This window comes from Diceros bicornis, chromosome 7 (genome assembly GCF_020826845.1).
Source record: "Diceros bicornis minor isolate mBicDic1 chromosome 7, mDicBic1.mat.cur, whole genome shotgun sequence".
NCBI classification, from domain to species: domain Eukaryota; kingdom Metazoa; phylum Chordata; class Mammalia; order Perissodactyla; family Rhinocerotidae; genus Diceros; species Diceros bicornis.
The window spans coordinates 12,825,454-12,835,957 of record NC_080746.1 but is presented as its reverse complement, the minus strand read 5'-3'; the positions used below and the strand labels follow the sequence as shown (position 1 = coordinate 12,835,957).

Below are 10,504 nucleotides of genomic sequence, written 5' to 3'. Positions count from 1 at the left end.
GTTTTTTGGTGGATTCTTTGGGGTTTTCTATATATACAATCATGTTATGTGCAAATGGCAACAGTTTTATTTCTTCCTTTCCAATTTAGATCCCTTTTATTTCTTTTTCTTGCCTAAGTGACCTCGCAACGACTTCCAGTAATGTGTTGAATGAGTGGTGAGAGTGGGCATCCTTGAATAGTTCATGTTCTTAGAGGAATACTTTTCGGTTTTTCACCATTGAGTATGATGATGGCTATCAGTTTGTAATATATGACCTTTATTATGTAGTGGTACGTTGCTTCTTTACCTATCGTATTGAGAGTTTTTATCATCATGTGATCATCTCAATAGATGCAGAGAAAGAATTTGACAAGGTTCAACATCTATTTATGACAAAAACTCTGGAATATCTTCTTTTTGTCCTTTCACTTTCCACCTATTTGTGTCTTTATGTCTTGTAGACAGAATATAGCTTGATTCTGTTTTTTTGAACCCATTCTGTAAATCTCTGTCTTTAAATTAGTGAGCTTCCTTTAATACATTTGAGGTAATTACTAATAAGGTGGGACTTACTTCTACCATTTTCCTCTTTGCTTTCCATATATTTTATAGTTTTTTTTTGGTCCCTCATATCTTGCTTTACTCTTTTCATTTGTATTAGTTGATTTTTTGTTGTGAAAAGTTTAAATTTATTTCTCTTTTTTATTTGTATGTACTCTATAGCTATTTTCTTTGTGGTTACCGTGGGGATTACAATAACCTCCTAAAGTTATAACATTCTAATTTGAACTTATACAATAATATACAAAACTGCTCTAGCATTACATCTAAAACAATTTTGTCTGTCAATGTCACAAAATTATATCTTTATATATTATGTGCCTCAAAACATGTATAATATTCCTTTTAAATGCATTAGTCTACTAAATTATGGAGAAGACAAAATGTAGAGTTACAAACCAAAGTTAATATGCTAGCTTTGAGACTAATTTTTTTTTTCTTTTGTGAGGAAGATCAGCCCTGAGCTAACATCCATGTTGATCCTCCTCTTTTTGCTAAGGAAGACTGGCCCTGGGCTAGCATCCATGCCCATCTTCCTCTACTTTATGTGGGACGCCGCCACAGCATGGCCTGAGAAGCGGTGCATCGGTGCGCGCCCGGGATCTGAACCCGGGCTACCAGCAGCGGAGTGCACGCACTTAATAGCTATGCCATGGGCCTGGCCCCCGAGACTGATAATTTTTTAATGTTATTATGTTACACAATGTGGAAAACAAGAATAATGGAGTTACAAAGAGTTGTTCCAACAATACTGCCTTTTATAATTGCTGGATTGAAGATTCTTGATTGATAGGGTTTTGTTTTTCTTTTATCACTTTGAGTATACTGGTCCACTGACTTCTGGACTCCAAAGTTTCTGATAAGAAATCTTCTGGTGATCTTATTTAGGATCCCTTGTGTGTTATGTGTCACCTCTCTCTTCTGCTTTCAAAATTCTCCCTTTGATTTGTTTCATAAGTTTCATTATAACGTATCTCAGAGTGACTTTCTTTTAGTTCATCTTACTTGGAATTCATTGAACTTCTTGGATGTTTGCAGTCATGTCTTTCATCAAATTTCGGAAGTGATTGGCCATTTTCAGCAGTATTCTTTCTGGTCTTTTCATCTGTATCCTCCTTCTAGGATTCCTACAATGCCTATGTTTATCTGCTTGATAGTGTCCCATATTACATTAGTCTCTGTTCATTTTACTTTAATGTATTTTCTTTCTGTTCATGAGATTCCATTGTCCTATCTTCAAGTTCACTGATTCTTTCTTCTGCTTGTTCAAGTCTGCGTTTGAATCCCACTAGTGAATTTTTCATTTCAGCTATCTTAATGTTCAACTCTGGAATTTATTTTTGGTTTCCTTGAAGATTCTCTGTCTCTTTATTGATACTTATTTGTTTATTTATGGTTTTCTTGATGTAATCCATATGTTCCTTAAGTTCTTTAGGTCTCTTTAAGACAGTTGTTTACACATTTTTGTCTAGTACATCTGCCATCATTTATATTATGGACAGTTTCTATTGATTTATGTTTTTCCTCTGAATGGGCCATACTTTCCTATTTCTCAGTATACCTTCTGATCTATTGTTGAAAACTGGACATTTGACTCTAATAATGTGGTAACTCTAGAAATCAGGCTTTCCTTCTCATCAGGGTTTGCCATTTTATTTGTTGTTGTTTATTTTTATTTTTTTTTTTAAGTTTTAATGTTATAGGCTATCTCTGTGCCAAGGATCAGGCTGAGGTGAAAATTTAACATATTCTCTGGTTTTTTTGAGCCTGTACCTTTCCCCAGGCAGCACGGTGACTTTCTAATTTCCTCTGCCTATGCTTTTTGCTTTTTCAATTCTTAGCCTTCAATGTCTGGCTCCCAAAAGAGGATAAAGTAAAAAATGAAAGGGAAGAAATAAAGGGTGCTGGCCCTTAAATCCCCTGGAAGTCACTTCAGCCAGAGAGGGAGGGGCTTGCAGCAATGGGTAGGGAGGTACAACAACAACGGCCACTCATCTATCTGTCTGCAACTCTGACATCAGAAGCAGCAATTAGTCATCAGAGCACAGACCTTGGATATTTGGAATACAGGGTTCTACTTGCCCACCCTGGTTCCCACAAGATTTGTGTAAGCTTCTCCTGGTACTCATGCATGCCTGACTTGGAGCTGGGTGGGGAAGGGGTAGCTGCACTAAGAGCTGAAAATGACTGAAATCAGCCACAAATAACTGTCCGGGCCTTCCCCAGAAGTTTCAAGACTTCAATAGACTCCAGAGTTCCAAAATAGTCACATCAGACAGATTCTATCATGCAATTATTTTTAGGTGGGGAAATATGCCTGGTGTTTGTTTCCTGTCCTGCCATCTTCCTCCTTTCCCTTTTACTTAGCCATGTTTCCCTTTGCAGTTACCCTCCAACTCATCACACCTGTTATTAATGTTTAAAACTAGCAAATACTCTCTTATATTTTCCTATTTGATCATATACTCAATTACCCTTCTAGATACTATGCCTGTCATTTAAAAGAAATATTTTTGACTTCTTGTTTTTGTCATTTAAAAATATTTTACTGAAACCTCCTCAATGTTCTATGTTGTAGACATAACTTACCCAGGCATCTCACATTGATAGAAATTCTCTGTATCTACACTGTTTACCATGAAAAGCAATGCTAAAACAAACATCATTATACATACATCATTATATGCAGTATTTTTATTTCAATGAAATAAAAATCCATGTAGTTGTCTTTCAGTTTAATATATACGGTCAAATTATTTTCTCAAAGGCTATAATAATTCACATTCCCACAGGGAATGGATAAAACTTGCTTTCCTTCTCTAAATGTTTCTAAATTGCTTTCCTCTGACTGTTAGTGAGCTTGAGCAGCTTTTCACAAATATTTCAACCATTTGAATTCGCTTTTCTGTGGCCTCCTGTTTATTTTCTTTCCCCACTTTCTGTGAGGTTGTTTCCCATTTGTTGCCCAATTATAGAATATAATAGATATTAATCCTATTTTTGTTACCTGCAATTAAGCTATATTTGTTCCTAATCCACTACAGTCCACTAATTTGCTTAAAGTATCTTTTTCAAATAAAGTTTTCAAATTTTATGCCATGAAATATGAATATATTTATATATATATATATAAAATATACATAATTACTGGTATATCATGGCTATGACACTACCACCTTGTATATAGATGTAAAATGGATTATAACTGGTAGTCTTTGTGGAACCTTCAACCTCTGACATTTAAAGGCCATTTTCTTGCCTATCAGAGGATGGAAAGATAAGATTAGAAACAGACTATCTGATTCATGCTTCTAATAGCAAGTGGCAGATAAGAACATGCCCAATAATACAATATCACTCTATTGTTAACTAATTTGGTAAATTGGAGACCATTCATTATTTCCCAATGGAAAAAAAATTCAAAATGAGAATAAAAGAGATAATATATTTCTTACTTAATGTTATTACCAAACAGGAAAACGTTGGAGGAGACAATGTGCAATTGCTGAAGAAAAAATGAAGACTTACATAAAAGAGTGGGGATAAATTATTGAGAGAGAACTCAATTTTCTTCACCATGTTAAAAAAAAATAGAATAAGAAGGCTGTCACTAAAAATATTTTAATTAAACACACAGAATCACCCTGTCCTGTAAGTACATGTACAGACAGATACTATATCCAATCAAAACTTTCTCATGCTGAGGGCTTTTGTCAGAGCAAGTTTTAACATCTTTGTTCCTCAGACTATAAATTAAGGGTTCATCAAGGGAGCTGTATTGGTATAAAAAAAAACAGAAGAGATTTTTCCCTCATCCATAGACTCAGCAGAAGATGGTTTGAGATACATAAATGCCAATGATCCAAAGAAAAGAGAAACAGCAATTATGTGGGAACTGCAGGTGCTGATGGCTTTGGACCTGCCCCCCATGGAGCTGATGTGGAGGATGCAGAAGTCAATGAAACCATAAGAGACAAAGATGGAGATACTGGGTACAATGATGCAATGATGTTGATGCCCACCGCAATGAAATTGATGAATGTGCTCATGCAGGAGAGCTGGAGCAGAAGGAAGACGTCACACAAATAATGATTGATGGTATTGGCATTACAGAAAGTCAGTCTGAGCATGCATCCAGTGTGAGCCATGGCAGCAGAAAATGCCATCAAGTATGAACCAAGCATGAGGCTGAAATACATTTTAAGGGACATGGCAACACTGTACAAAAGTGCTTTACAGATGGCCACATAGCGATCATAGGTTGTTGATGTCAGCACATAGCATTCACAAATGATAAAAAAATGGAAAAAGTAAAGCTGGGTCATGCATCCCATGTAGGAGATGATATTCTCCCTTGATATGAAGTTAACCAACAATTTGAGTGCTAAGACAGATGTCTAAGAGACATCTAAAAAGGACAAATTTAAGAGGAAAAAGTACATGAGAGTGTGTAGGTGTGAATTCAGCCCAATTAGAGTTACAAAACCCATATTTCCCAATAAGTAACCATGTATCTTACTAGCAACAGGAAGAACAGAGAGAGCTGGAGATCTGGATGGTCTGTTAATCCCACCAAAATGAATTGATTCAAAAAAGAGCCATTTTCAGGAGCCATTCTTTCCTAAGGGGATCTATAAACACAAAGGAAAAAGTGATATAGAGGACAAACAGCTTTTCTACGATATTTCCTCTCACAAGTGTGGTCTATGCACTGGGAATATCTGAGAATAGCCCAACCTGCACCTATGGAATTACTTTACCATTATCACAAAACTGAGTGATGTGGACTTTTCCTTTTAGAGTCTTTATAAGCTAAGTATCAAAGAATATCAAAACTTAACCTACAGAGTGAAGGGAACTGCTACCATATCCAAAGGTCACTGTTGGAAAAATGAAAGGATAAAGAAGAAGAAGGATGGGTCAGGATGAATCATCCTTCTCTCATCTCAACATTTCTTCACTTACTTGACCCTCCTCTCACCAGTAATATTAGAGACTGAGTTCCTATCTACCTCTTGTTGGCATCAAATACAACAGACTTGATGGGGTGGGAACCAAGAATATTGTTTCTAATCCAACACTAAAAGGAAAGATTCTATGAGAGATTACTGCCCCATGTCACAGAGTAAGACCCATAAATATAGAAGGGTGAGAGTTCGAACCATGGAGAAGGAACTTACTGACTGAGAAACTGCACTCTCTGAGCTCCTTAATGTCTCTGAACATTTCCTGCTCCTCCTCTCTAACAAATTTTTCTGCCAGTTTCACTTGAGTCTCAGGACTGCAAAAACGGAAAGAAAGTGGCATATCTTAGATCTTCAGTATTCCATCTCAAACAGGGAGGACATTAATATAAATGGAATTCAGAAATTCACCCTCCTCAAGCCAGAAAACCTCAGTGCTTTCTTATCATTACTTTTACCTCTGTGGTCCTGGAAGGACAATTTCAGGCTCTGAGGCTTTGGTTCCTTTGATTCTAGGAAGGTGTATCCACACTTAATTTCTGATATGCTTTGGAAATCTTTCAGAACTACAAATCCTAATTTCTGATTATGACTTTCAGTCCTCTCAAGCAACAGAGAGAAATAAACAGTTTTTATTATTATTATTTGTGACACTTGGTAATTTACAGAAGATTTAATATGAGTGTAATGATATCATCACTTAGTTATAAACAAGGCAGCAGCTTGCTCAATCTATTCCCCAAGAAATACTTTCTAGGTGGAATAGGGAAGTAAGGGGATTGTACTTATACACAGGACTATAATCAGTCTTTAGTTCCTTAGATACGCAAAGTTTTACTTACGTTTTCTCTTCACTGTAGGGATAGTACACCCCCAAAGAAGAGCCAAAAATAAACTCCTATTTCCCTTTCAGCAAGATGGCAGAAGAGGAAATCTAGACCCTCCTACCCCCACGAACACTCTGATTCTAAAACATTTCATGTACAGACTCTTTTTGTAAGAAATCTAGATAGTAGTTAGGAGGGTCCTGCACCCAGTTAAAGTGTGAAACCACTCATTTTGCACCTGTTTGGGAAATTCAAGATCTCTTCTTGTCTTAATACCTATCCTTGCAAGAAATCATGTGATTGGCAAAAGAAACCCAGGGTCTAGCTTCTTCCTGGGAGGGCAATTGGTGCACCATGCATCTAATGCACTGACTTTTTAGAGGACATTCCAGAAGACTGTCTTCAGAATAGCCTGTCTTAGAAACTTGAGGGGACACAGGACACAGCATAGTTTAGTTGCACAAGGTGAGAGAGAACACAGATAGCAGATTTGGCTAGAAGTCACCATAGCCCCTTCCCATGTCTCAGCACAAAACTAGCAGTATAAACCCTTTTCCTCCATCTTCTTACTGGTGAGGGAAAAAGGTGTACTGTACATCCAATGACCCAAATTATCTGGCGGCTGCCTGAGGAATTGGCTTCAGTTTTGCTTGTTTTAGAGTGCTGATGTGACCCAACATACTCCAGATGCCTGGAACCACTAAGAACAAAGAGACTGTATTAGGGGCTGGCCCCGTGGCTTAGCGGTAAAGTGCGCACACTCCGCTACTGGCAGCCCAGGTTCGGATCCTGGGCACTTCCCGACGCACCGCTTTGCCAGCCAGGCTGAGGCGGCATCCCACATACAGCAACTAGAAGGATGTGCAACTATGACATACAACTATCTGCTGGGGCTTTGGGGGACAAAAGAAGGAGGATTGGCAATAGATGTTAGCTCAGAGCCGGTCTTCCTCAGCAAAAAAAAGGAGGATTGGCGTGGATGTTAGCTCAGGGCTGATCTTCCTCGGAAAAAAAAAAAAGAGAGTGTATTGGACTAATACAAAGAATTGAGAGGCCCCTGGGGTCTGGACAGGCTTATTGGTGTGAGTCTTCTCAGTACAAGGCCAATCCACAAAGATTAGTAAAGGTGGCTATTTTGTCTAATGTGCAGACAAAAGCACAGAGAGTCATGAAAAATGAAGACACATCAAAATATTTTCCAAAAAGTAACAGGATAAATCTGCACACCCTCATTCTGATGAAATGGAGATATATAATTTACCTGACAGAGAATTCAAAATAAGCATTACAAAGATCCTCGCTATAGTCAGAAAACAATATATGTACAAAATGAGAATTTGAACAAAAGGACAGATAACTTTAAAGAGTCCCAAACAGAAATCATGGAGCTGAAGAACACAGTAACTAAATTGAAAAGTTCACTAGAGGGTTACAACAGCAAACTAAACCAAACAAAAGAAAACATCATAGAATTCAAAAAAAAGCTCATTTGAAATTGTTGTCAGAGGAGGAAAACGAAAAAAGAATGAAAACTAGTGAAGAAAGTCCAAGGGACTTATTAGACTGTACCAGATGGGCTAATATATGCATTAATGGCATCCCAGAAGGAGAAGAGTATGAGAAATGACCTGAAAGATTTCTAAAAGAAGAATGACTGAAAAATACCAAAATCTCTGGAAGGAAAGGAACATCCAGAAACAAAGGAAACAAAAACGATCCCAAATAAATGACTCCAAAAATTTCACACCAAGGCAATTGATAATTTGATAATCAAATTGTCAAAAATCAAAGACAAAGAGAATTTTGAAAGGAGCAAGAGAAATGCAACTTATCGATACAATGAAATCCCTATAAGAATATCAGTGGATTTTTAGCAGAAATCTTGCAGGCCAGAAGGGAGTCAGATGATATATTCAAAGTGCTAAAAGAAAACAATGATCAACTAAGAATACCATAGCCAGCAAAACTGTCCTTCAAAAAGGAGAGAGAGAAATTTTCTCAGACAAATAAGAGCTGAAGGAATTCATCACCACTAGAACTACCTTACAAGAAATACTTTTGGGAGTTTTTAGAGTTAATAAAAAAGGACACTAAACAACAACACATTAGCTTAAGAAAGTCTAAAATGCAATGATAAATGTAAAAACAAAGAAAAACATAGAACATTGTATCATTGTAAAAGTGATGGGTAAATTTCTTTCATTTCTGATATAAAAGTTAAAAGACCAAAGTATTAAAAATAAATATAAATTAAAAATAAATTAATGGATATACAATACATATATGTATTCAATAAAGTATTTTTCATAGAAAAAAACAAGAGGTCAAAAGTATTTTTGTTAAATCAAAGATAGAACCCCATAAATTTATTTGAGTATACGAGCAAGTAGGAAACTATGTGAGTGTGTGTGATAAGTTTAAACATGAATAACTGTGTGTAACTCATGTAAATTGTTACATTAATAACATAAAATGTGGAGGGGAGTAAAAGCAGAGTTCTTGTAAGTGATTGAAGTTAAGCCCTTATCAACTTAAAATAGACTGTTGTAACTATATGGTATTTTATATAAGCCTCATGATAACCAAAAGAAAAAAAATACTTATAGAAATTATACAAAAGAAAGAAAGTAATCAAAGCACATTGATACAAAAATTTAACAAAACACAAAGAAGACATAAGAAGAGGGAATGAGTGACAAAAAAAAAAACACAAGAAAAAGACAGCACAATTAACAAAATTTGCAGTAATAAATCTTTTCTGATAGATAATTACTTCAAATGAAAACAGATTAAATTCACCCATCAAAAGACAGAGAGTGGATGAATAGATGAAAAGACAAGAAAATAATGCTATCTACGAAAACTCACTTTTGATTTAAGATCACACACGCACAGAAAGTAAAAAGATGGAAAAAAATTTCATGCAATGGCAACTATAAGAGAGCAGGGATGGCTACACTTATATCAGACAAAATATGCTTAAGTCAAAAACTGGTGAACATGATGTAATCTATGCAGAAATAGAAGTATAATGATGTACACCTGAAATTTTTACAATGTTGTAAACCAATGTTACTGCAATAAAAAAAACTGTTATAAGAGACAAAAAAGGACATTATATAATCATAAATATAAAAAGATCTATTCTACAATAAGATATAAAAGTATAAACATATATGCACTCAAATTCAAATCACATGAATATAAAAAGCAAATATTGACAGAACTAAAGGGAGAAATAGCAATAAAAGAGTAGTAGGAGACTTCAGTATCCCACTTTCAACAATGGACAGATGAACTAGACACAATATCAATTAAGAGTGGACTTGAACAACACTATAGACCAAATGAACCTAACAGATTTATACAGAAAATTTATACAGCAACAGAATATGCTTTTACTTTAAGTACATAGGGAACATTCTCCAGGATAGATCACATGTTAGGTCACAAAACAAGTCAACATATTTATGAAGATAAAAATCCTACCAACCATCTTCTCTGACCACAATTGAGTGACACTAGAACTCCATAGTAGTAAGAAAACAGGAAAATTCACAAATATGTCTAAATTAAACAGCACACTTTGAAAAACACTGGTTAAAGACAAATCTGAAAGGAAATTAGAAAACGTTTGTGACAAATGAAATTGAAAATGCAACATTACAAAAGTTATGGGATGCAGCAAAAGCAGTATAAAGAGAAAACTATAATAATAAACATCTACATTAAAAAAAAAGAAAGACTCAAATAAACAGTCTACCTTTACACTTCAAGGAATTAGAAGAGGATGAATTAAATCCTGAAATTAGCAGCAGCAGGAAGGAAATTAAAAAATATTAGGGCAGAAATACATCAAATAGAGAATAGAAAACAACAGTAAAATCAATGAAACTAAGAGTTTTTTAAAAAATAAACAAAATTGTCAAACCCTTAGAAAGACTAAAGAAGAAAAAACAGAAGAATCAAATAAAATCAGAAATGAAAAAGACGATACAATTGATGCCACAAAAATAAAAAGGATTATAAAATTATATGAATATTCATACAACAAAAATGTGGATTATCTAGAAAAAATAAATAAATTCCTAGAAAGATACAACCTACCAAAAAATGAATCATGAGCAAAAAAATTCTGAACAGAAGTAAACTGGTAAGGTGACTGAATCA

At 35.3% G+C, this 10,504-nt stretch overlaps 1 pseudogene; it reads right to left on the bottom strand.

Moving 5' to 3' along the window:
• Window positions 1-4,168: 4,168 nt before the first annotated feature.
• LOC131408180 (olfactory receptor 8B3-like) lies at window positions 4,169-5,158 on the bottom strand (annotated as a pseudogene).
• Between the last annotated feature and the right edge of the window lie 5,346 nt (window positions 5,159-10,504).